General features: G+C 35.3%; 1 pseudogene; it reads right to left on the reverse strand.

Annotated features, from left to right (window-relative positions):
* LOC128117068 (60S acidic ribosomal protein P0-like) overlaps positions 1-23,868 on the reverse strand; it is a 153,953-nt pseudogene extending 130,085 nt beyond the window's left edge.
* Between the last annotated feature and the right edge of the window lie 901 nt (positions 23,869-24,769).

The following is a 24,769-nucleotide window of genomic DNA, read 5'->3' on the forward strand; positions in this document are numbered from 1 at the left end:
AGGGCGCTGCTCTGTTTAAGGGGCAGGCCACTAAGAGTTTGGCTATCTTCCAGTGTGTATATGGATAATATAAATTGGACCTTTTTATTATTCTTATTTTTATTTTTACTTTTTTGGGGGGTCACAAGATGGGGGAGACTTGGAAGGACTAGAAAGTGAACATGATCGGGCTATATGATGTGAAATTCTCAGAGAATCAATAAAAATGTTATGTTGAATAGAGTGGAAAGAAGGATTTTTCATGGAATAAAAATAGAATAATGTAGAATGCAGTGCACAAAACCACGAAAAGTCTGTCATTTTTTCTAAATTTACTTATTTTTAGCTAGCCATGTACTCATATTTGACTGATTAGACTCCAAACATGTCTTTAAATAATTTCACTTTAGTAACTATTGAGCTTTTCTTCTGTGTCAGACACTATTTATGTTAAGGATATAGCAGTAAATACAGTATGTATACTGTGGTCTCCATTCTGAAGTGTATCTTCACAGTGGTGCACATTAAGCACAATGATGATACAGGGTCTTTTCTAAGCACATAGTTGATTCTAAACAAGTTGAGAGGGTAAAAGAATCCTTTTGAGGAAAGACACATTTTATTTGAAAGAAAGCTAAATTAGGAAGACAGATAAGGCAGAGGAAAGAGTGTTTCAGACTAAAAGAATAGCATATGTGAAGGTCTAGAATAAGAGAAAGGGCAAGGCATGTTCTGAGAACAGAAAGAGGATCAGAGTGTCTGGAGGGGAGAAAGCCAGATTGTGCTGGGACTCTAAAAATAAGATAATGATTTTGGATGTTATCCACTGAACGGAATTAGTCATGTGAATGTTTTTGCATTTACATTTTTGAAAGATCATCTTGTAGAGTGTAAAGAATGGATTAGTAAAGACAAGGATATGGTAGAGGCTATGAAAAGATCCATTTTAAAGTTCCATTCCCAAGGCTATTGCTGGCAAATTTTCAGTATTGGAAGGAAGGAATTTAGTAGGGTTTTAATGGAAGGGTTTTAATAGAATTTAATAGGATTTAAAATTATATTTTCCTACAGATATTTATTTATTTGTGTATGTGTGTTCAGACACAATTTGCAGTAGTCAGTTCTCTACTTCCACCATGTGGGACCCGGGGAACAATCTCAGGTAGTTAGGATTTGGGGAAAATACCCTTACCCATTGAGGCATCTCAAGCCCTAGCATTGTGGGATTTGCTGAAAAAGTTGCTTAAAGTATCTTTGTCTACATGCATCTTGAAATTCATGGATGAAAGAACCCAGAGTTCTCTCTCCTACATCATACAATGTAAATCATGCATTACTTTGAAAGTGCATCAATTCATTCAATAAATTTTTTTACCTTATCACCTACATAGATTGTTTGAGTAGTAAAGATAAAGTTGTTAGCAAGACAGCAATGTCTGATTTTCACTGGCTTATACCTTAGTGAAGATAGCCAGGCAATGAAAGTAACATAATATCAAATAACAGAGAAAATGCAATGAAGAAATACTCCTTTATAGAAAGAACAGTGACTACTATTGGCAAATGTGATTGATTAAGCATGTGTCTAAATTAGGTGGTCTGAGTAGGTATCCTTATCAGAATTATATTTGCTATAATTGAGATTACAATAACATTGTACAAGATTACAGTAAAAAGTATTCTATGAAGGGAGACTGAAAAGGGGATTCTTAGAAAAGCAAGGGTATAGTGTGTCTAAGCGTATAAGAGGCAGAGGCAGTGGATGACTATGAGGAAACAGTGTCTTCTGGACACAGCAGTAGCTAAGTAGGTAGTGTAGGAAAATCTAACTTTAACTCCTGTATATGAACTCACAGCAGTGGTCATAGCAGCATGTACAAGACCTATGCAAGCCCAAGTCAGACCAAAACCTAGCATGGAGATAGAAGGTGAGTGTGAAGTTCTACCCTAGGAGCGGAGTTCTTAGTAAATGTTAGCTGATAGAAGAGGAATGATCAGTTTTCTCTAAAAGTACAGCCCCTGGTAAATGAGCGATGCTCCAGGCAAAGGTCAGACATTCAAGGATCTTTGGGCAGCACAAATTGGCCTCAGTTGTGAAAAATAAAGGACAGGAAGTTGTCTGGGAAGGGAAAGGTGGTTGGATCCCAGAAGATTTAGGAGTGGCAGAGGAAAGGTGACTATGATCAAAACACATTGTGTGAAATTCTGAAAGAATTAATAAAAACATTTTAAATTTTTGAAAAAGAAAAGTTAAATAAAACAACAAAATCCAGAAATATCAGGATGTACCAGTCTTAACAAATAAGGGACAGAGTGATAGGAGATTGGATCGTAGAGGTAAGTGTTGAAGACTACATTATTTAAGGCACTGTAGGTTACTGTAAGGAATTAGGCTCTAATTTTATGTTTTATGAGAAACTACTAACCATAAGCAAAAAAGTATAGTTCACATTTACCAAATGGATCAACTTTTATTTTCAACAGGAAGGCCTTCAAAAGGAAACAAATCAACCCAAGGTTTGATGAGCAGCAAAGAGATCAATTACAGCCAACTGTGAGTTCAGTTTAGCGGTAATGGTGTCTCCTAGGATGTGAAGTGAACTTAAACTCGTTTGACAAAAACACAAGGAACAATCAGGGGGAAACATCATATACAGTAAACTAAGAATATGATCTCCTGGCTTAGAAAGGTTTGATGTCTGTCAAGTGGTAAAATTAAAAAAAAAAATAAAGTCTCAAGGATCAGACTTGAAATTTTTCACAGATTTTTGGCTAGATTTTGACGGTCTTATATTCTGGCTATAGAAAAATAAGATAGCCTATTGGTTTCAGCACAAAAGCAAATATTACCAAAACTGCATCTGCTTTACAGCTTCTTTTACTTATGAAGCAAGATGAAAAGATTTCTTTTCTTTTGGAGAAACTTATTTTTGCAACAATGAGCATATGTATTAAATCACTCTCTTTCTTGACAGAGATAATAGATTGAGTGAGCCCTAAAGACATGAGCAAAGAGCAGAAATCCCTGCATTTGGAATAGTCATGGTTCTAGCTCAGTCTTCAGTAAGTTCGCGTCTGTGTAGTCAGTCAGTTAAATTCTCCTCTCCTTACTTGTCTTCAATTCTTTTCCACAATAACTATTATTCAAGTGACTGTCAAACCTTTGTGTTATGACAGTTTAAATTAGTGCTTTGATAGTTCTCCCTTTGAAAGGAGGCAACAAAGAAGACAAATGACAAGTAAATGACAAAGACTATACAAACTAGGGATACTGTGCCCCAGTAAAACCAGTCTAAGTCCCATCTTGTTACTGGGTTACTACTGACTGCCAAAAAATATATTTACCAAGGTATTTGTAACATAAACTAAGAAATTTTTTAGTTTTTCTAACACATACAATCAGTAGGGATATAATAAATGGCTGATAATATAGTCTCAGATATAACTTATCAAGTAATTAAGCAATGAAAGATGAATAATTGGATTTCAATATCACCTTGCCCCAATTTTCACAATATTTGGCAATATTGGTACTATAATTTGAACTCAAGTATAATTCACAAATGCATGCTATTTCTTTATCACTGGTCATTGAATGGTGATGGAAATAAATGAACACCTTTATCAATGAAAGATTTCCTACCACTAGAGTAAATTTTAAAAAGTGTTTTATTTAATCTATCCTATACAAAACATTGTTTCAAGATATAATAATTGCAAAATATTTTATATATTTCATGAGTTTTTAAAATCTGTGTGTATGTTATCACTTTTCATAGTTTTTACTCTTTTGCATACCATCCTGGCTAGTTTTATGTCAACTTGACACAAGCTAGAGTCATCTGAAAGGAGAGAACCTCCACTGAGAGAAAATGCCTCCATAAGATAAAGCTGTAGGGCATTTCTTAATTAGTGGTTGATGTGGGAGGGTCCATCCCATTGTGGGTGGTGCTATTCCTAAGATGGCTATAAGAAGTAAACAGCATTCCTCAATGGTCTTTAGCATCAGCTCTTGCATCAGTTCCTGCCCCGCTCAACTTCCCGCCCTCATTGCTTTTAATGATGAACTGTTATATGGAACTGTGAGTAAAATAAATGCTTTCCTTCCCAACTTGCTTTTTCATCATGGTGTTTAATCATAGCAATAATAACACTAAATAAGACACGTTACTTTACGGTAAAGGGAATCACTTTATTATAACGAACTCACAAATAAACCCATCACCCAGCTGGATGAGGTAGCTAGTGGAACAAACTGTACATCTCAGAGAACTTCTACCCAGCTAGAATGGCCATTCTCAAGCCATGGATCTTCACTCAGGTTTTCACATTTTCATTATTAATTATATTTTATATACTTATTCACTACAAAAAAGGGAAAAATGGAAGCTTTATATCATTTTTCACAACTTGTGTGTCCTTTTGCCTGCATTCAATCCCTTCTCATAACCTAATATTACCCTTTCTTGGTCTTGTTTCTTATGCTATAAAGATTACATGTTACACTTAACTGCAAATTAGCATATCATGATATAAGCACACAAAACCACAATGATTATCTGGAATTTTTAAAGTTCCTGTTCATAACTAGCATTCAGTCAGAAAAACTAGTTTATGTGTTGTTAATTTTTATAGTTATTAGCTAAGCAAATAAAGAAGGACATTCATAATGGTAACATAATAAAGTCAGTGGTTCTCAACCTTCCTAATGCTGTGACCCTTTAACACAGTTCCTCATGTTGTGGTGACCACCAACCATAAAATTATTTCATTGCTACTTCATAACTGTAAGTTGGCTACTGTTAAGAATCATAATGTAAATATCTTATAAGTAGTATATCTGATATGCAGCCCACAAATGGGTCATAATCCACAGGTTAAGAACCACTACAGTACGTGAATAAGTAAATGGAAAAAAAATCAAATCTGCCTTTAGTCTCTACCTCAAAACACGAAATAAATACTATTTTTAATTTTGTATCGAAAGGTATGCATCTATTTCATCGAAAATGAGGAATCTTATAAAACTTTGTCATACTTTTATCTTTTCACATTTCTTTTAACCTATGTATAGATGCATTTGCAACATATTTAATTAGATTTTCAGTTAACATTTTACAAGTATATATGGTCATGTCTGACTCTAAATTTATGGTTTTAATTATGTTCTGTTAGGAAATAAGCATATTTATGATAAGGAAAACAATATCATCATAAAATGCAGTATTGCAAACATAGTTTGCATTTGGATAGTATAAGAAGAGGTTATGTAACTCCAAAAATAGGAATGTGTCTAGAGAAAGATGTCTTCCTTCAGAAGGGAAGGACATGAAAAATGTCAGAAGAGAGGTAGACAAGACAGAAGTCTTAGGTGTTTAGATGATATCACTAAATTGCAATGGTGAAACCTCATCAGAGGTTTCCAAGGGGCCATAGCAACTTTGGGTCTTATAATTACTAGGTTTTTATCTTATTACTACCCAGCAGTTAAATGTGGTGATACTTTATTTCTGCTGAAATGTGGTGATATTTTATTTGTGCTTTAATAAACAAAGCTTGCCTGGAGATCAGAGGAAAAAAACAAGCCATTATAAGTAAACAAAGAAGTCATGCAATGGTAGCACATGCCCTTAATCCTATCACTTGGCAGACTGGGATCTCTGTGTGTTCAAGGCCACACTGGAAACAGAGCCAGGTGTGGTGGCACATGCCTTAAATTCCAAAACTAGTTAACCATGGTGGTCTGGAGGTCTAAACAGACAGACAGGAATTGATAGAACTGAGAAGGAAGATGAAATGATGTAGCTGAACAGAGAGAGAGTAAATCAGATGGCAGAACAGCAAGGCATATAGGTGTAGGTAAACAGGAAGTCACGGCATTTGGAAGCTACAGAGTTGGTGAGGTAAGGTTGGCTGGTGGCTTTCCCTATTTCCCTGATTTCTCTAAGACTTTCACCCCTATATTTGGCTCCATGTTTTTTCTTAATTTAATAAGGCCATCTAGAATTCACCTACAGTTAAAGAAAAAGGTTTTTGTGGGCTATGCAAATGAAACAAGCTCTAAATTGATCAAAATATGCTTTGAAGAACTACTTTAAAAATACTTATGTGGATAAAAATATTGAGCTCCACAATGGTGGGGATTGGACCAACAGGACAAAACTTTGAACAGAAATAACCTAGGGGCTATAAAATACAGTGCTTATAAATAGGTAAGAGTATCTCAGTTTGTAATATTGGCCTTTGAAACAGTGTGAAAAAAAAGGCATTTTGTTTTCTGTGACTTATTAGACTACAAAATTCATAGTTTCCTTTAGTTCTGAAGCTTTGTTTCCCAAAAGACCAACTGTCTTATACTTCACCTTAAAGCATCTTGCTTGAGATGCACAGTATGTCCTGTTTCTCATCTGCAGAAAAGCATTGCTTGTAAAATGTCATGTCCATTGGCAACTAAGTGACTAAAATCTCTCTGCTGGACTCATCCAAATTTGTGTGCTGAAGGGTTAATATATATTCCAGTTTAACATGTTCTTTAAATAATTGAGTCAAAAAGATAGGCAATTAAAATACATTTTAAAAGCAGAAACTACTTGCTGTCAGAAAAAAATTCAAAAGTCTCTCAAAATATACCATTTGATCCATTATTTTAATTATTCCTAAATTGATCTCATCCAATCTAGTAATCAGATGGATAAAATCAGGGATTATTTACTGATTTTTTCCAGTTGTATTAGCATATATGAAAAATTATAGAATCTTAAATATTTATAATTCCAACTAATGCATAATAGTGAAAATGATCTAATTTTCCCAATAAAAAGTACCAGAATAAATAAATTATCAATGGGTTATATAGCAAAATAATATTTATACTTTAAAAAGGCTATAAATTTTTTCAGTTGATATGGAAGATGGTCATAAGAATTACAAAATCATGAAAATTCAAACTATAAATGAATGCATGCATCATAATTTATAAATGTACACAAATCTAAGAATCATGGCTATCTTATTAGTGAATTTATGAAAATTTCTATTATATACATTTTCTAACATTTTAGATCAAAAGTATGTAACTTTATTTTGATTAATACATTTTTAAAAATTATTGCCTGAAGTATTGTTTTAAATACATGATTATGAGTCATTTAATTTAAGAACAAAGTATTCATCACTCTATTCTCAACAGTTAGCCTGTCACCCAGAACACAGTAGGTAATTAAAATTTTAAATCAATGAAAAAATCATATGCTATTGCTTTTCAAAGCAATCAATTCTATAGGTTTAAGGCAGAAATTATCCAATTCTATAGAAATTAATGTTTATAAAGTAAATTCAAACTTTATCCATTTTGAAATGGAATTGCACAATGTCCCTGCTAGACACTAGACACTAACAAATTAAAACCCCAGTGAAAGTTATTATTTACTTCTTTTGTAGTTATTTGCCAGTGAGTTCCCATAGACCTTCCATAAAATACAAACTATTGCCAATATTCTCAGTTACCTACCAGAAACTGATAGTAAGACACTATAGATGAAGATCTAGCATGCCTGAGTCATAGAATATGCAGAAAGCAAGGTAGTACTGACCTGGAAGTTTCCTCTCTCTGCTTAGCTTTCATACTGGCAGGATTTATGCATGTCACCTGAGGAGAAAAGTAATTATCAATCTTACTCACCTGGTAACCTTGCTATCTATCATAATTTCTGGCCTGGCAAGACACACCTACTGATGCATAAGTAGCATGAACATCATTGAAGTAACCAAACATTTTCTGATTGGATTTAAGTCTTGCACCACAAGGTGAAAACTTTATCTGCTACCATTGGAGCCTGAGAACCTATGGGTATATAGGTCCTAGGTCCTTTAGGAGAATATACTAGTATTATTCTGCTAAATGGGTATAGTATTAAAGCAACTTCTAATGAATTTTCATTATATTCATAGATTAATATATTTGTCAATCCTCATCAGAGAAGTTTTATTTGTAGTAGATTGTGATTAACATAGAGACACACATTTAGTCAATGTGTGTAAAATAAGAGAAGACAGAATGCTCAGCCCTAAATGGAAAATATGTACTGCACTGTAGTTGAAATATTGTACACCCCAATAAACTTATCTGGGGGTCAGAGAAAAGAACAGCCACTATACTAACATAGGTTTAGGCAGTGGTAGCCCACACCTTTAATCCTAGCATTCTGGAGGCAGAGATCCATCTGGATCTCTGTGAGTTCAAAGCCACACTGCAAACAGCCAGGCATGGTGACACATGCCTTTAACCCCAAGAAGTGATGGCAGAAAGCAGAAAGGTATATAAGGACCAGCAACTAGAAACTTTTTAAGCTTTTAGGCTTTCAGCAGCAGTTCAGCTGAGATTCATTTGGATGAGGACACAGAGGCTTCCAGTTTGAGGAAACAAGATCAGCTGAGGAATTGGCAAGGTGAGGTTAGCTGCGCTGGTTCTGTTTCTCTCATCTTCAGCATTCACCCCAATTGCTGGCTCTGGATTTGTTTTTATTAATAAGACCTTTTAAGATTCGTGCTACACTACACTACCTCTTAGCAAGACTCGGGGATAATTTCAAAAGAGGGAATGAAGAGTGCAATACCAAGAGGTGTAGATGACTACAAGGGAGCAGAGTTTTCTGGAAACAGCAGGGGAACTATTTACATGAACTCACAAATAGCTATGACAACATTCACAAGACCTGTGCAAGTTCAAGCCTGATCAAATCTCAGCATGGAGAGGGGAGTTGGGAACAAAATCCCACCCCTACCATGGAGTGCTTGGAAATTATTAGCTGCTAGGAAAGGGAGAGTCCAATTACCTGGACTGAGTCTACCAGGTTGATCTCAGTGTGTGGGGAAGGCTTTGCCCTGGAGGAGATGGGAATGTGGGGGGGGGGGGCTGGGGGGAAGGTGAGGGGGACGGGAGGGGGGAGAACAAGGGAATCCGTGGCTGATATGTAGAACTGAATTGTATTGCAAAATAAAAAAAAAAAGAGTATAGCCCCTGGTAAATAGTCAGTTTTCCAGTGGAAAGACACTGCATCCAAGACTATTTGGTCTCCAGAAATTACTCTTGAGAAATAAAGAGAAAGAGCTGGGTGTGGATATGATCAAAACACAAAGTATGTTAAATGAAATTCCCAAAGAACTAATAAATATTTTTCCTTCTTAAAATATTTATTTAGTTTATTTTATATGTGACTTGAGTTTCATTAAAAATACTCACTAAATTAATATTATCTTAGGTTATAGACAGTATTTCCAGCAATTTCTGAAATGTCCCAAAATATACTTCTAAAATGCTATGCTATATATTTATGTGCCAGGCCCTTCTTAGCACTTAATATGAAATAAAAATTTTGAACACCCTTGAAAATTTTGACAATTGTCTATACCCTGTAGCATCAAATATCAATCAAAATTAATTCTTTATGAGGAAATAAGAAAGCACATCCATCTCACTAGTGTGTATACTAGAGAATGGTTTAAAATAAGCATTTTTATTTATTATCAGTAAATGGTTGATTTGCATATCTATTTTTATCAATCTGTATACCTGGAGTCACATAAAAAGTTCTCAGGTAAAAAGTGCTCTCAAGTGGAAATTTTAAGAATACTTTTTTAAAAAATTGATCTCATAAGTTTTAAAGCACTTTGACTATGACTTTTTTTCTGATCCGATCAGACACTTCATCTAAACCCTAATCATTAGAATTAAATCCCATGCTTACTAAACCTTTAATCTCCTCCAATCAATAATCAATTTATATAATGGAAAATCAGGAGAAAAGAGAAAAGTATGCCTCTTTTCAAAGCTGGGATAGCCCACCAATGAAAGAGACCAATAGACCATTACACTATGGTGTGGTAAATATTGCAATGGAAATATGTGGGATTAAAGATAAAGTAGAAGGAAATCTGCTCTGGTATCTCAAGATGCTATCACACAAAATTTATGTTTAACTGATATTTAGTTGGCCTCTCATCACTGTGTATTTCAAAAGTATTTTATGCTCCTTTTATATTCTCATTATAGTCTTTATACTATTTCAATCCCCCTTCACCAATTCAGTGACTTAAATTTATTTCAGTCCTAGGGATTGAACTCGGGGCCTTGGGTGTGTGCGTGTGTGTGTGTGTGTGTGTGTGTGTGTGTGTGTGTGTCTGTGTGTGTGTGTGTGTGTGTGTGTGTGTTAGTTAAGCATTTTACCCCTAAATTATCTCCAGACAAAAATTCAAAATGCCTTATTTTGCTCTCTATGTCAGACATTCCTTTGAAGATGAGGCAATAACAAAATATAAACCTCTTACTTTTGTGAAAATAATTTTAGTGTGTGCAAATGATAAAAGTAAATGATAAGAAATGTAACAAAATCCAGATAGATGATTAAGGACAACTGTATCAGAGATGTACTTTAATATGTATCATTCATTGTTCATGGCCATTTCTGGTGGATTTTGAATTACTCCAAGACATCATTTGAAAATATTCACTTTTGCATTATGTGTGTCTATAGCTATTTGTCAAACTGAATTGATTATGATGCATTTCCTTCAAATTCCCATGTCTTTTTTTTCTGCTTATTCAAATATCATAATCAAGGTACCTAGATAAAGAGATCAATATGATTTCTTGCAATTCATGTTCTGCAATAAATAATTTTCCTTTAACTTCCTCTAAATTTCCCACTTTAAATTTAAAAATTTAGCAACATAAAATATGGGAAGCCATGAAGCTGCTTTTTGTTTTTATTTTTCTTTTTCTCGTGAAAGGACTTCATTTATGTATAGTACCTAAATATATAATGAAAAGTACAGTTTGTGTTTCACAACTAGAGCAATTAACTTGAAAATGATACTTAGAGAAAATGTTGCAGAATAATAATAATAGTTTCAAAGGTACAAGACATTTTTAACTTGTGAAAGACGCTAAACTATAATGATGAATTGCAAGTCTGCAAAATGAATTTAAAGTTCTTGACAGTTTCCCTGGATTAGCATTTTTGACATCTACATTCACTACAAAGAATAACTGATACAATTTTTGTCAAGTGAGATTTTTGTTAGCTTGTGCTTATCATAACTCAATAAAGGTGATGTTTGAGTCTGGGAAAATCCCTTCCGCAAATCTTAGTTTTCACAATGTATTTAATTAGCCACCTAACTTTTTATTTGAATAGTAATGAATCCATTTGATTAATGTCTTTAAACTGAAATCAACGATTTGACTTTGTTTGGAATATAAAAAGTACAGCCAACTTTGAATAATAAGAAGCATGATTAATTGATGTCAGACTAATAATGTGCACTGCAATTTTCCCAGTATTGTTGAAATGTTAAACTACTCAATAGGGCTAAAATGACATGGAAAAATTTCAAGATGAGTTATATAAACTTTTCACTAATAAAAGGATCTTGAAGAAGAGCCATAGGTAGATGGCATGGCATTTCAAGCAAAATGATACATAAACATAATTTCTTGTAACTTTAGAAAGCTAGTATAAATGAGCACTTCCCTAAGTCTTTCCCATGATAAATTTCATTATAATTGGTTAAGAAGAAATTCACAAAGCCTTCATATTCACTTTGCTGGTAATTTCCCATTTGTCAAATTTTGTGTATTAAACTAGCTGAAAATGAATGAGGACTTCTATTTTACTAGTCATTTTTTTCTTTCCTTAATATTAGTCATATTAATTCTCTCCTACAAGCACAATATTCTTCCAATAAACTAAAGATTGTATCAAATGTCATCTCTGTAATCCTTCCAAGAAAGGGACATACTTTTTTTTTTCTTGTAATAAGACTTAATTTATGTATGGTACTAAAAGACATTGTCAATACATATTATTTTGTCATTATTGTTAATATTGTTGTTGCTTTGTTGTTATTGTTTTGACTACATACAAGCCCCCTATAAACCCAACCAGGAATTTCCCTCTGACAATTGGTAACAAACTAGATTTCATTTATGTCCTTGTTAGTTTTTGTCACCTTGATGCAAGCTAAACTCAACTAAGAAGAGGGAACCTCAACTGAGAAAATGCTCCTACAAGGTTGTCCTATGGGCAAGCTTCTGGGTCATTTTCTTCATTGGTAGTTGATGTAGGAGGGTCTGCATCACTGTGAACAGTGCTGCCCTTGGGTAGGCAGGTACTCCTGGGGTGTATAATAAAGCCGACTGAGCAAGCCATGGAGGATAAGCCAGGAAATAGCACTCCTCCACAATTTCTATTATAGTTCCTGCATCCAAGTTCCTGCCTTGAGTTCTAGCCTTGACTTTCCTCAGTGATGGAGAATGACCTGGAAGTGTAGTCTTAAATAAACTCTTTTCTCTTCAAGTTGCTTTTGATCATGGTGTTCAGTCACAGTAACAGAAACCCTAATTAAAACTATCTATAAGTCAGAGTGCGGTGGGATATCATTCTATATGCTGTGAATATGTGTTGCTCTGATTGGTTGATAAATAAAACACTGATTGGCCAGTAGCCAGGCAAGAAGTACAGGCAGGGTAAGCAGATGAGGAGAAGCCAGGGTCATGGGAGAAGGCTGAGTCATGGGTCACCAGCCAGAAACAGAGGAAAGAAGATGACAAGGCAGAACTGAGAAAAGGTACCAAGCCACATGGCTAAACAAAGATAAGAATTATGGGTTAATTTAACTCTAAGAGCTAGTCAGTAATAAGCCTGAGCTAATGGCCAATCAGTTATAATTAATATAAGCCTCTGTGTGCTTGCTTGGGGGACATGAGTAGGAGAGATTTGTCCAAACCACCAGCAGCCAGGACATAGGAAAACTTCCAACTACATTTGGCATATCAATGTGGGGTTCTCGAATTTCCATAAGGCCTAAAAGAGCTTAAAAAGGACTTCTAAACATACAATAACAGAGCCAAAAACAGCTTTCTACTTCATGTCTCATGTGGGTCAAGATATAGAGACACCAAGGTACAGAGGTGCTGTGGCATGCAAACGTGAGCTACAGTATGGCAGGTTCATGGCACATGGGCTTGAGTGCAGTATGGCGGATTCCTGCCACTGTCAGCATGGTGCATGGTGGATATAGCTTTTGCTAGTACAGACCAAAAACCTAAAAGGTTTTTGGGCTACACACAGCTGGATGGAATCATAGACCCACTGTTTCACAGAGTCAGCAATGAGCATGGTTCCCCCAGGGCTAGCAGTAAACCTAGTTCCACCATGTTGTAAAGCTGATGTGGGCAGAGCGATCAGCCAAAGCTGCCATTTCAGTCCTAGTCATGCTGTAGTTTAAAGCAAGATTCACAATAAAACAGATTCAGATGAAATAAACCTCTAAATGGTTTACAATGTGTATAAAAATATAAGTAGGCTTGGAAGACAGAGGAAAAGGAATATAGACAGTTATATAAAGAAATGGAAAGTTTTAAAAAAATAAAGTCTTTAAAGAGAAAGTAAAAGTAATATAAAAAATAAGCCGCATAAAGATGGAAATCACACAGGGAGTCTGTATTATATTGTCTTTGGGATTTTTAACTGCAGAGAGACATTTGATTATAAAAGCTGCTGAGTTAAATCAATATGTGTATTTTAAAGAGCTCTTGATTTCAAAATTTATGTCTAAGGATACATTGCTTTGGAAAAGAGGTTCTCTTTTTGTTTCCACAGAAGATGAGAATCTACGGATTGCTTCCAGGCTAATATGGTTTGATCAAGAAAGACCCCCGAGAGGTCTCCAGATGATTGAATATCCAGAACAGCTTCAAGGCAACTGGCTCAGAGAATACAGTGTTACAGACTACTCTAGTCAGGATTTGACCATAATTTTTAATTTTCTCAGGATCCCCATAAGACTACCAGTGAGCCCTATCAGCAGGAAGTAGCCTAGAACACTTTGCCCACATTCCCAAAAAATAGATTATGGATGTTTTTCTTTGTTAGAGATTGGTTACAAATTGTTATTGGTCATAGTCAATATCTTTCTAAAAGAAAAAAGAGGGATGGGATATAGATATGATAAGATGAAATGATAGACTATTGAATCTACTTTTAAAGAGTAATTTGTTTAAAATATTTTACATTGCTATATATTTTAGTCTATTGATACAAATTTAAAGTTAATTTTGTTATACTGTATGTATATTTCTACTCTTGTTAAGGTATTATGTTTATACAGCTCATTTGAAATTGTAATGGATAATTAAAGACAGATTAATAATTAGTCTTCTATGATAGTCAAACTTATAGTCATGTTAGTTAAGTTTTCTAGATATAAATAGAGATAATTCAGTTAGGTAGGTAATCTTCAAACACTTCAAAGTCCTACAGAATATGGCATTTAAAATGTTTTAAGCACTTTGATTTTCTGGATATTGAGACATGTCTGCTCCTGGCAGCACCAATCTACTTCAAAGAAGATAATGGACATTGAAGAAACTCATTATGGAGTTTGCTTTCTTTGTGGCAAAAGTTAGCCACTGGGCAAAAAAATGCCCTTGTGTTGACTGCTTGGCTGTATGTTGTATAAATTGGACATGCAGGACCCATAGGAAGATGACCCCTGAACTTTGCAAGGCAAAATGGTCCTTCAGGTTGCTGCTTCAAAGAGAAAACTGCCAGATAGTCTACAGGACACAGACAGAAGCGACTGAGAGGCTCTAGTCCTATAGGCTGAAGTTGGATGCCCCAACATTGCAGAGGAACTTTAGGTGAGTGTCCAGGCAGCCAGCTGTCTTTGGGTGAGTGTCTAGCAGCCAGCTTTTAGATTTTTGGAAGTTGCTTACAATGTTCTTCCTGTTTACTTAGGTAATATTATATCCTTCTGGGATATAGTTGAAGACTAGATAGTTATAATTATAGTTTTCCTTGGTTATGATAAAAGATTAATTAGATATGAAACTTTAGACTCACAAATATAGGATAGATAGAATATTTTCTTTAATTTTGCCATAAACGAATAGACTAGATATTGTAACTGAAATTCTTGCTTGATAACTGTTCTATTATATGTAATTTTACTATGTTAAAACCTTCTTTTTTGATTAGACAGAAAAGGGGAAGTGCTGTGGGATGTTGTTCTGTATGCTGTGAATATGTGTTGATCTGATTGGTTGATAAATAAAATGTTGATTGGCCAGTAGCCAGGCAGGAAGTATAGGTGGGGTAAGCAGACAAGGAGAATTCTGGGAAGAAGAAGGACAGAGTCAGGTGTTGCCAGCCAGACACAGAGGAAGCAAGATGACAAGGAAAAACTGAGAAAAGGTACCAAACCGTGTGGCTAAATATAAATAAGCATTATGGGTTAATTTAACTGTAAGAGCTAGTCAGTAATAAGCCTGAGCTAATGGTCGAACAGTTATAATTAATATAAGCCTCTGTGTGTTTACTTGGGAAACACGAGTGGGAGAGATTTGTCTTGACTGTGGGTTGGCTGGGACACAGGAAAACTTCCAACTACATCAGAGAATAATGTTAATTGAAAACATCTCATAAATTATCAGAAGGTATTAGACATTATTATATTTTTTCCAGAGACAGTTTTGGAAATCTGAATGATCTGGAATAAGAACATCCAATGCTTTCAGTCATGTAATCTGTACTATGTTTTCAGTGTTTTGAATATTTAAATAGCTTTGATTCAAAAATAATTCATGTGTGTTTTTTTTTTCTTGATAGACCCATGTGCAGTGCAAATAAACATATGATTCTCACCATACTTGTATTTTTCCTTTCAGCAATGGGATGGGATGTTCCCCCCACCACATTTCCTATATGCTCTAGACATCAACAAATAAAGTTGATCAAAATAAGATCCTAAGAACACTTCTAATTTTTGTACCCTCAGAAGCCAAAAAAATATCCCTCCTAGTTGATGGCATCTACTACGGAATCTGAAAAATGTGTTTCCAGCACTGTTCATAAGCTTACTGTAATCAATGCCTTCCTTCTAGTTAGTAAGCAATTTATTCTTAAGAAGTGTTTATTGGAAAAAATGCAGTTTTGTTTGAACAAATTTTGGGGGAAAAATAAAATCTTTGGGTTAGTCATAAGTGAAGAAAAGAAAAGTCATTTGAGAAGATACCAGTTGAAGGAGGATGTGTTAAAGAATATGTAAATAAATTCTAATTAGTCAGGAAGCCTCTAAGAATGCTCCCTGCAGCAAAATTATTGTCTTCAATAGACAATATCTTTTGTTATCAGTAGAAATCTAAATTTTGTTATACATTTAAGTTTTTCCTTTTAAAATTTCCCAAAGAAACTATGCAGTAATGACTAAATTCCTTGAACAAACAAAGTGTCTAGTAGAAACTTTAAAAAATAGATATTGAATAAATATTGCATGTAATCTAATGGCAATTAATCTGAGGGAGTGTCACTTTTATAGAAAGCACACAGAATATTAACAAGTGAATTAGTAACACTATTGTGCATGTTAAATCACTTAGCATTTTCCCAAGGAAGGAATTCTTAATTGATTCTTTGCATGATAGTGATGATAAAGGTATTATCATGAGCCCTTTGTCAATATGTGATATGGAAGATTCAAGCATTACAATGGTATATATGAGATGTAAGTATCTATAAAGTTTCTGCTTAGTAGGAAAACTTTTATCACTCTGAGAAATCTGAGCTTTAATAACTTTTATTTGATTAAAAGAGAACAGGGCTGACACTCTTTTGTTTGCTTTCATTTTTTGAAACAAAATCAGTGATCCTGCTGCTGGCACCTCGAGTTCTGGGCTTACATACATGGGCCATCACCTCTGACTACCTGGTACATTTTAAAGAAGTTAACTGTAATATGAAACATGTAATCTTAATAGCACCACAGACTTGCACTGTGCTGTGCAACTTTCTATAGGTTTTTTTAAAGACTTCTGGGTAGACTATAGCATTTTAGTAGAAGTACTCCAACAACCTGTAAGTGAAGAACTCCACAGCTACTGAGTATGATGGAATGTTTTCTAAACAAAACAAAAATGTAAGTATCTAACACAGTCTAACAGTCATTTCAAAGAACTCATCAGAAAGAAGAATTGAAAAAATGATTAAACAAAGGTAGCATTTTATATAGAGTGTCCAATTACTGTGATAGGGTAATTTTGACACTGGAGTACAATGACACTTGCATAATTTTTCTGTTATTAAAACATGAAGGGAAACACTTGAGACTTTTGGAGAAAGATCAGTCTAAATTTTAGGGTTTCTGGCCATCTTTTTTGTTTAATATCTATAACCTAATGATCCCCAGAAATGTATTTACAGCTACAAAATTTTCTTTGAACTACAGATAATACAGTCCAACAGAAGATACTTATACTTGAATGTCTCAAATGGAAGAAAAATTGTCAAAGCATATCCTTATGTTCCCCCTGTATCAAATTGATAGCCCCTCCCTGCTCAAGACAAAAGCTGACATCATTGCTTCTAACTTTATTCCTAAATTGATCCAGATTCTGTAGACAAACGGCCTTAATAATAATAAAAACCCAGAGCCAGATATTGGGGTGAAATCTGAAGGATCAGAGAAGCAGAATAAGCCACAGCCAACCTCACCTTGACAACTCCTCATCCAATCCTGTTTCCACAAATCCTCAGACTGAAAGCTTCTGAGTGCTCACCTGAATGGATTTCAGTTGAATTGCTGCTAAAAGCCAAAAAGCTTAAAAGCCTCTAGTTCCTGGTCCTCACGCCCTATATACCTTTCTGCTTCCTGCCATCACTTCCTGAGATTAAGGGCATGTGTATTTCCCAAGCAAGACATGAGATGTCAAGTCCTAGGATTAAAGGCATGTGTCTTTCCCAAGCAAAGACATGAGATTTCAAGTGCTGGGATTAAAGGTGTGTGCCACCATGCCTGGCTCTGTTTCCAGTGTGGCCTTGAACTCACAGAGTTCTGGATGGATCTCTGCCTTGGAATGCTAGGATTAATGGTGTGTGCCCCCACTGTCTGTTCTCTATGTCTAATCTAGTGGCTGGCTCTGTCTTCTGATCACCAGATAAGTTTTGTTAGGGTACACAATATATTGGGGGACACAATATATCACCACAAGATTCCTCCTCCAAACCATATCATACAAACATTACTTCAAAGTTGCTATTTTCTTTTCAAGAAATCAAATTGCTACCACTGTCTGCATAGTGGCACAAGCAAGGAATTTACCAGTGATTAAGAAGTTCTTCTTTCTACCTCTGATTCTCACTCAACACACAGAAACACTGTCTAGTTCTGTTGCTCCTTTTCCTTATAACTCCCTCCCTCTCTTTATGCTCTCTTATTTTCTTCCATTTGGTAAAATGTAAAAGTATACTCTCTACAACTCTCCAAAAACCACCTCTATTTTATACCCTAAGCCACCACTCTGTACCAAAACTTTACCATCTATCCCCCTGATACAGGAATAAAAAGTACACCACTAACATCATAAATATATTTCTAAGACAAAATGTGTTATATCATGACTTCAATAATTAAATTAATACAGAGGTGAAAGATAACTATGTTTAGATGAAAGAAATTATGAAGTATTCTTCAATTCTGTTATTCACATGGAATATGAGCATTGTCTTTGATTCTCTCTTCTCATGTTCCTCCTACACTTTGCTATCTCTGGGTTCTGTCAGCTTTTCCCTACTATTCTTATAGTCTTTTTACTTGTCAAAACAAAAATACTTGGTGCTCCTTGTTCTGTTTGTAAAATCTTTTTAAAAATATCTCATTGAGTGTTCTTTTTTAGAAAACTGTAGTAAAAAATAATTGATGTCACATTTTCAGAAATAACAATTATCAAAATGTTGGTGTAAGCTCTTCCAGACTTTATATGTATTTTGCTTGCACTCTCTCTATTTTATTCTTTCCTACACTTTCTTTCCTTCTGCCTTCATTCTATCATTCCTTCCTTTCTTCTTCCTCTATTTTTTTTTATTAAAGTCCTCTTAAATTTCAGGAACTGTTCAAATTTCCCGGGATATACTCATGCATGAAGCAATATTACCCTTTCCAAAGTTTCTTACTAGTGTAAATAAAAACAGGTAGTAAATATAATTATATTTCTCAATTGGGGATATAAAAGACATAAAGAGAATTGTGTGATGAGGGATGACTGAATACCTAATATTGATGGAAATATGAATAAATATCTCTTTAAGGAAATGATATTTAAACCAAGCCATATAGGAAAGGGTAATAGCAGGAAACAGGTGCCATGGAGAGGGAAATGGAAAAATGGTAGTGGAGAGGCTTGGTTACCTAAAGATCTGAACAATTACAGTACCATTTCACATGCCAGTGTGAATGGGGGAAAGAAAACCCACAAGGCCCCAAGATGAAGAGATACAGACAGATTGCTGAAAGAAAAACAATTAGTCTTCTCCAAGAACAATCCCTTTAATTGGTTATCCAATACTCAGTGGTCAGTACTAAAGATTATATATATATATATACACATATATGCACTAAATGGATTCATCAAGTTCAATATATATATATGTAATAAAAAAGATTTAAGAAAAGGAGGTTGTGAATTTGAGATGGAATAGGAAGGGCACATTTAGAAGAAGGGGAGAAATGGCAGGAAATGATATAAATACAGACTAATGAAATTCTCAAGCAAATAAAAAAATAAATAATAATTATATGTAAAGTATCTGCTATGAAGAAAGATTTTCTAAGTCCATATAATTTTCCCATATGTACAAAAAGTCTTTGCAGTGGCATAGATTTTACAGTGACCTATATATTCCTACAGTGTGATTTAATTTGCTGCAGTTAAACATTTTGTTCATCCATGAGATTCAGATCAGGTGACAGATATAATAGTGATCACCAAACTCTTCAACTTTTGTATTTCTTTTTCCAGACTCTTTATTGTCATGGAGCATCATATAGTTAGTTCTCACAACATTACAGGGGCTTTGTTCACTTTTGCATTGTCAAAGGATATTACACATTCCTGAATACAATTATATTTTCATATTTATGTCAGCAAGTGTTTCAGAGGAACTGTGAAGAGCAGAGATACTATCACAAGCAGACATGGAAGTGGCAAATATTCTCTTGTCTTGCTAAACTACTGACTGCTAATGTTCTGGATTGCCACTGCTCCTTAAGATAGTCTAGTTGTTTTCAAACTTCATTGTGCATAAGAATCACTTGGAAAGATTTTTCGAATGACAGTTTTCAAGGTCCCACTCCCAGCTTGCGTGACATCTCGAACTTTGATTGCTAGATGGTTTTGATCCTACAATGTAAGAACCGCACCCTGTGAACTACCCTTCTACTTCACCAATGTAAGTGTTATTTTTAACTAAGAATTTATTCCATGAAAACTGCTACATTTCAGTATTGCTTCTTAAATATTACTTTTATGGTAGTTTATTTAATATTTGTGCCAATTTCTATTACTCTATTAAATTTCTCACAGTTGCTTGCTTAATCAAGCACTTACAGCCTTCATGTAATATTTATAAGCACATGTTTTAATGTTTGCTATGATCATCTTTTCTTGCCACCTATCCCAAAGTACTTGCCTATTTTTTCAAGGGCCTTTATTTTTGGTTTTCAGATAAATATTAGAATCATTTCCCAAGATATAAATAAAAAGAACATCTTATTTGAGATTTGATTGGGTTTATGTTAAATTTCAAGATTAATTTCGAGAGAATTATATTTTAAGTCATGCAAGTTTGAAATGTGCTTGCCCTCTGTTCAAATCTGCTTATATGTACCTTAGTGAAGTTTGCTTATCACCTCTTGCATGGGCTAATACAATAATCTTCTGTAACTCTCCTACCAATTCAAATCTGACCTGACAACATTCCCAGATCAATCTGCCAAGAGCAGGGCATTCAATATAAAATCTGCTGCTTGAACATTTTTGTGATATTGCATTTCAAAGCAAGTAAGGTAAAATTCTTTAACCCATGCTCTAGGTTTTAGCTAAACTCTCATGATTAATGAAATTCTAATGCAATTGTCATTCAATATATCTAAGAGCAAAAGAAGTTTGGAATCTTGGAAACTCAGATCTGTGCAACAGAGGTGCTTATACTAAATGTGAATTTAATATATGTGCTTTTAGACAAGATAAATAAGTTTCTTCAGATAAATAAGAGTACTCTTCCAAATTACTCAGAACATGGCTTTGACTCTGAAGTTCAGAGAGAACTCTAACCTGTTTCACTTCTATTGTTGAAACCTGTGTAAAGGGATCAACTGTTTAATTCAGCCACTCTGGGATTACTTTAGACAAGGAAGGAGAATGAAAGCCTGGGTCAAAAATTAGTATTTTCTAATCTTCTTTTGGAATCACTTATTATTAGGTAAACATGGAGAGGAAACTAATGCATTCGCTAATTACATTGAATAATAAAGCATACAAATCAGTAAGCAATTAAATCCTCAGGAACTGAGATGGCCTGTTCCTGAGGACTTCTGAAAAATTTAGTGTCCATATTATTTGGAGCAATACTAATTGCTCTAACAAAGAAATCCTGTAAGTGCCAATGGTGTAACAAAATAGAAGTTAATGTCTCGCTAACGTGAAGAGTCAAAAGTAGTTGTTCCTCTTCAACATGCTGCTGCTTTCCTCCATATGGTGATTGAAGTAGCTAGTTTCCAGAGTAGGTCCTGGGATACCTTTGCATCAAGCTAAGGACAGAGGAATTAAGTACTGCAAAAGCACAGTGGCTTCATCACGATACCTATCTCCACAGTCACACACATTTCTGCCCACATTTCATTATTGAAAACCAGTATCATTGTCACAACAGAATGAATGCATAAGTGACTATAAGGAGAGGTCTTTGGCGTTGAGAAAATGCCATCACTGGCTGAGCAGCTACATTAAGATATGACCTGCCTCAACTGAGTCTACCAGGCTGAGCTGAATCCCCAGGGGAGTCCGTGCCTTGGAGGAGGTGGGAATGGGGGATGGATTGGGGGGAGGGCAGGGGTGGGGGTGGGAGGAGGGAGGACAGGGGAATATGTGGCTGATATGTAAAATTAAATTAATTATAAAATTTTTAAAAAAAGATGGGAACTCTACACTATGGAAATGTCCAGTGTCAGTGTTTGGTGCAAGGTGAATTGTCTTTATCAGTAAATTGAACTATGTTTACCAACTGATGAAATGCCAGTACTGGACAGCATATTACACTTAATATTTTTTTATTTACTACATTCAAGGCATGTTATACTCCAGTATTCATTACTGAATTTCACACTTTGTGATCTAATTATCCTGGTTCGTTCACTAATTGTTTCATGTGCAGATTTTTGTCTTCCCAAACAGATTATAAATTCATGTACAACAGATTATATGAGCGCAGAATAGGCAGTCAGTATTATTAAATTCAATTGAATGCTCCCATACTTCTGAAAACTCTGCAAGAACTGATCATAATCCCTCACATCAAAATTAAGCTCCTTAGACTTCACTGTTATTCTTCCAACTACCCAGTCATCTGCATCTCCCCTCACATTACCTAAATCAATCAACTATCCAAAATTCACTGAAAACGTAGAGGATTTTCAGAGGCAGTTACTTAAGATAATCAAAATTCTCCATATGCTTTAATTCAAAGCTGAGATTATAAATTATACTAAATTTATGTGGAAAGGGGCATATAGATATAGATAATTCATGACTGCAAATAAAGCTAAATATTTTAGGAAAAAATTGAATAAAGAGTAGTTTTTATTGGTTGCTAAGTACTCTTCTTAAAAATAGATAAAGTGACAAATTTCGTGTGTGCCACCAAAATCTGAGTAATTACTCTATTTGTTAATTCAGAGACACAAGGAAGGAGTCACTTGTCCTTTATGCTCAGACAATTTTATACCCCAGTGTTTCCAGGATGTATCTGTATCAGCTGTATAGAACCATCAGTACTTCTGATAACTCTTAAAAGGAGTCCCTCTTTAGATGATAAATTATATGGTTATCCTATCCACATCTCACATCTAAGTCTTCTTTATGCTCTGCAGTGTGGACAGAAAAAATGCCACCCTAGTGGCTTATGAAGCTTGTCTGTCATTACCAATATGACATTATTCCATACTGCTGCTACACTAGTCAATCTTTTCTGAGGCATCATTGTCTGCTACTGCCAATATGGCTAACAAAATGTGAATGTTGCTACTGTTGATGCCTTCATTATACATGAGCTACTGTTCTAGTGCTGTCTATGCTCTACTTTCAGTATCACTGATTCCATCCCACTTTACACTGGGAAACCACATCTTTCCAACAAGTTAATTCAATTAGCGAACTCAAAGCACTGTACCTTTGTGAGCTTTATGCTTTTGAATGGAGGTAATGTTAAAATTATTTGTATGGATCATTCATTGGTACACATAAAATAACCTCTTGGTCATTACCTCTAGAAAGTTAGATGGGGAGACAGACCGAATGCAGACGAGAAAGCACTCGGGGGAGTCTTAGGGCAGGTAGAGGGGGAGTGGAAGGCTTCTTTTAAGATTTTTTTCTCCTATATTAATAACCTCTTGTATGTCATGGGAATGTTTATAGACCCTAAGAATGTTATTAATAAGCTTCCAGTAAGAAAATGTGGTGACAGGAACCTTCTCTAGTCCAAAAGTCCTTTAGTAATCATCTAAACAGTCCCCGAGGCGTGCCCATCTTTTTTCATCTATGGTTCCCCCTTCAGGGAACCAAGGACATGTGTCCATAATATAATCAAAAAAGGTTTTAAGATCTTTTTTCTTTACCCTAGTTCCTCGTGCCTTGAGGGCCTCTTTTAGGCCAGAAAGGAATAAATCTTGTGACGAAGTTGCCTGTCCCATGGCTTGTCACTTTCTTACCTGCATCGCCTCTGCTCTCCTCCGGGGTTGAGTCCTGAACCAGGCGACTTCAGGTTGATCCAACAACTTCATCAAGGCCTTGGTCTTTCCTCCGGGAGACGACGTTCCAGATCCTCAAGAGGTGGTTTCATCCACATTGGGCACCAGTTGCCCTGGCCAGCAGGGCTTCAATGGGAACTCGACCACCCTAAGGAGGGAATGATAGGGCAGGAGACACAAAGGAATACACCAAGACAAGATTCTGATCAAGGTGAAACTTTATTTTTCTCCAGGAGGGTTTATATAGTTCCTGCAGGGTCGGGGGAGGAAGAAGCTGTTATCTGCATAGGGTGGGGCAAGCTAACCCAGCTGCAGGATGTTTGTGTAGGATGTTTAAGCAGGATGTTGACAAGGTGAAAAGGCCAAGGGCTCTGACTCAATGTCCTGTCGCTAGGCAACCTAACCGCAAGATGTTCTAGTTCCCTGTCTTATGGGGGTCTGTATTTTCCATTAACTAGATATTCTGTCCTTGTCCCTGACATAGAATGATGTTTCTCTGTTACTTTGTCAGAATTATAAATCCTCCTTTTTTGAAGGACTTAGCTTTTTAGCCAAACAGTACCTTTTGATTGCCCCTTTAGATATTCTGTTGTTTATAAAAGTAGAATGCAAATTAGACCTCCATGCTCAAGGAGTGACTCATTGCTTGATATCAGAGTTCAGATTGTTGAATGAGATCAGTTTCATAATTATAATCTATTGTACTTCACAATATCCCCTTTCTTTTGTTCTGTCCTTTTCAGTTGATTTTGTTATTTTTTTTTTTTTTTTTTTTTTTTTTTTTTTTTTTTTTGGTTTTTCGAGACAGGGTTTCTCTGTGTAGCTTTGCGCCTTTTCCTGGAACTCACTTGGTAGCCCAGGCTGGCCTCGAACTCACAGAGATCCGCCTGGCTCTGCCTCCCGAGTGCTGGGATTAAAGGCGTGCGCCACCACC

The sequence above is a fragment of the Peromyscus californicus genome, unplaced genomic scaffold (genome assembly GCF_007827085.1).
Source record: "Peromyscus californicus insignis strain IS unplaced genomic scaffold, ASM782708v3 Scaffold_10__1_contigs__length_136768540, whole genome shotgun sequence".
Lineage (NCBI taxonomy): Eukaryota > Metazoa > Chordata > Mammalia > Rodentia > Cricetidae > Peromyscus > Peromyscus californicus.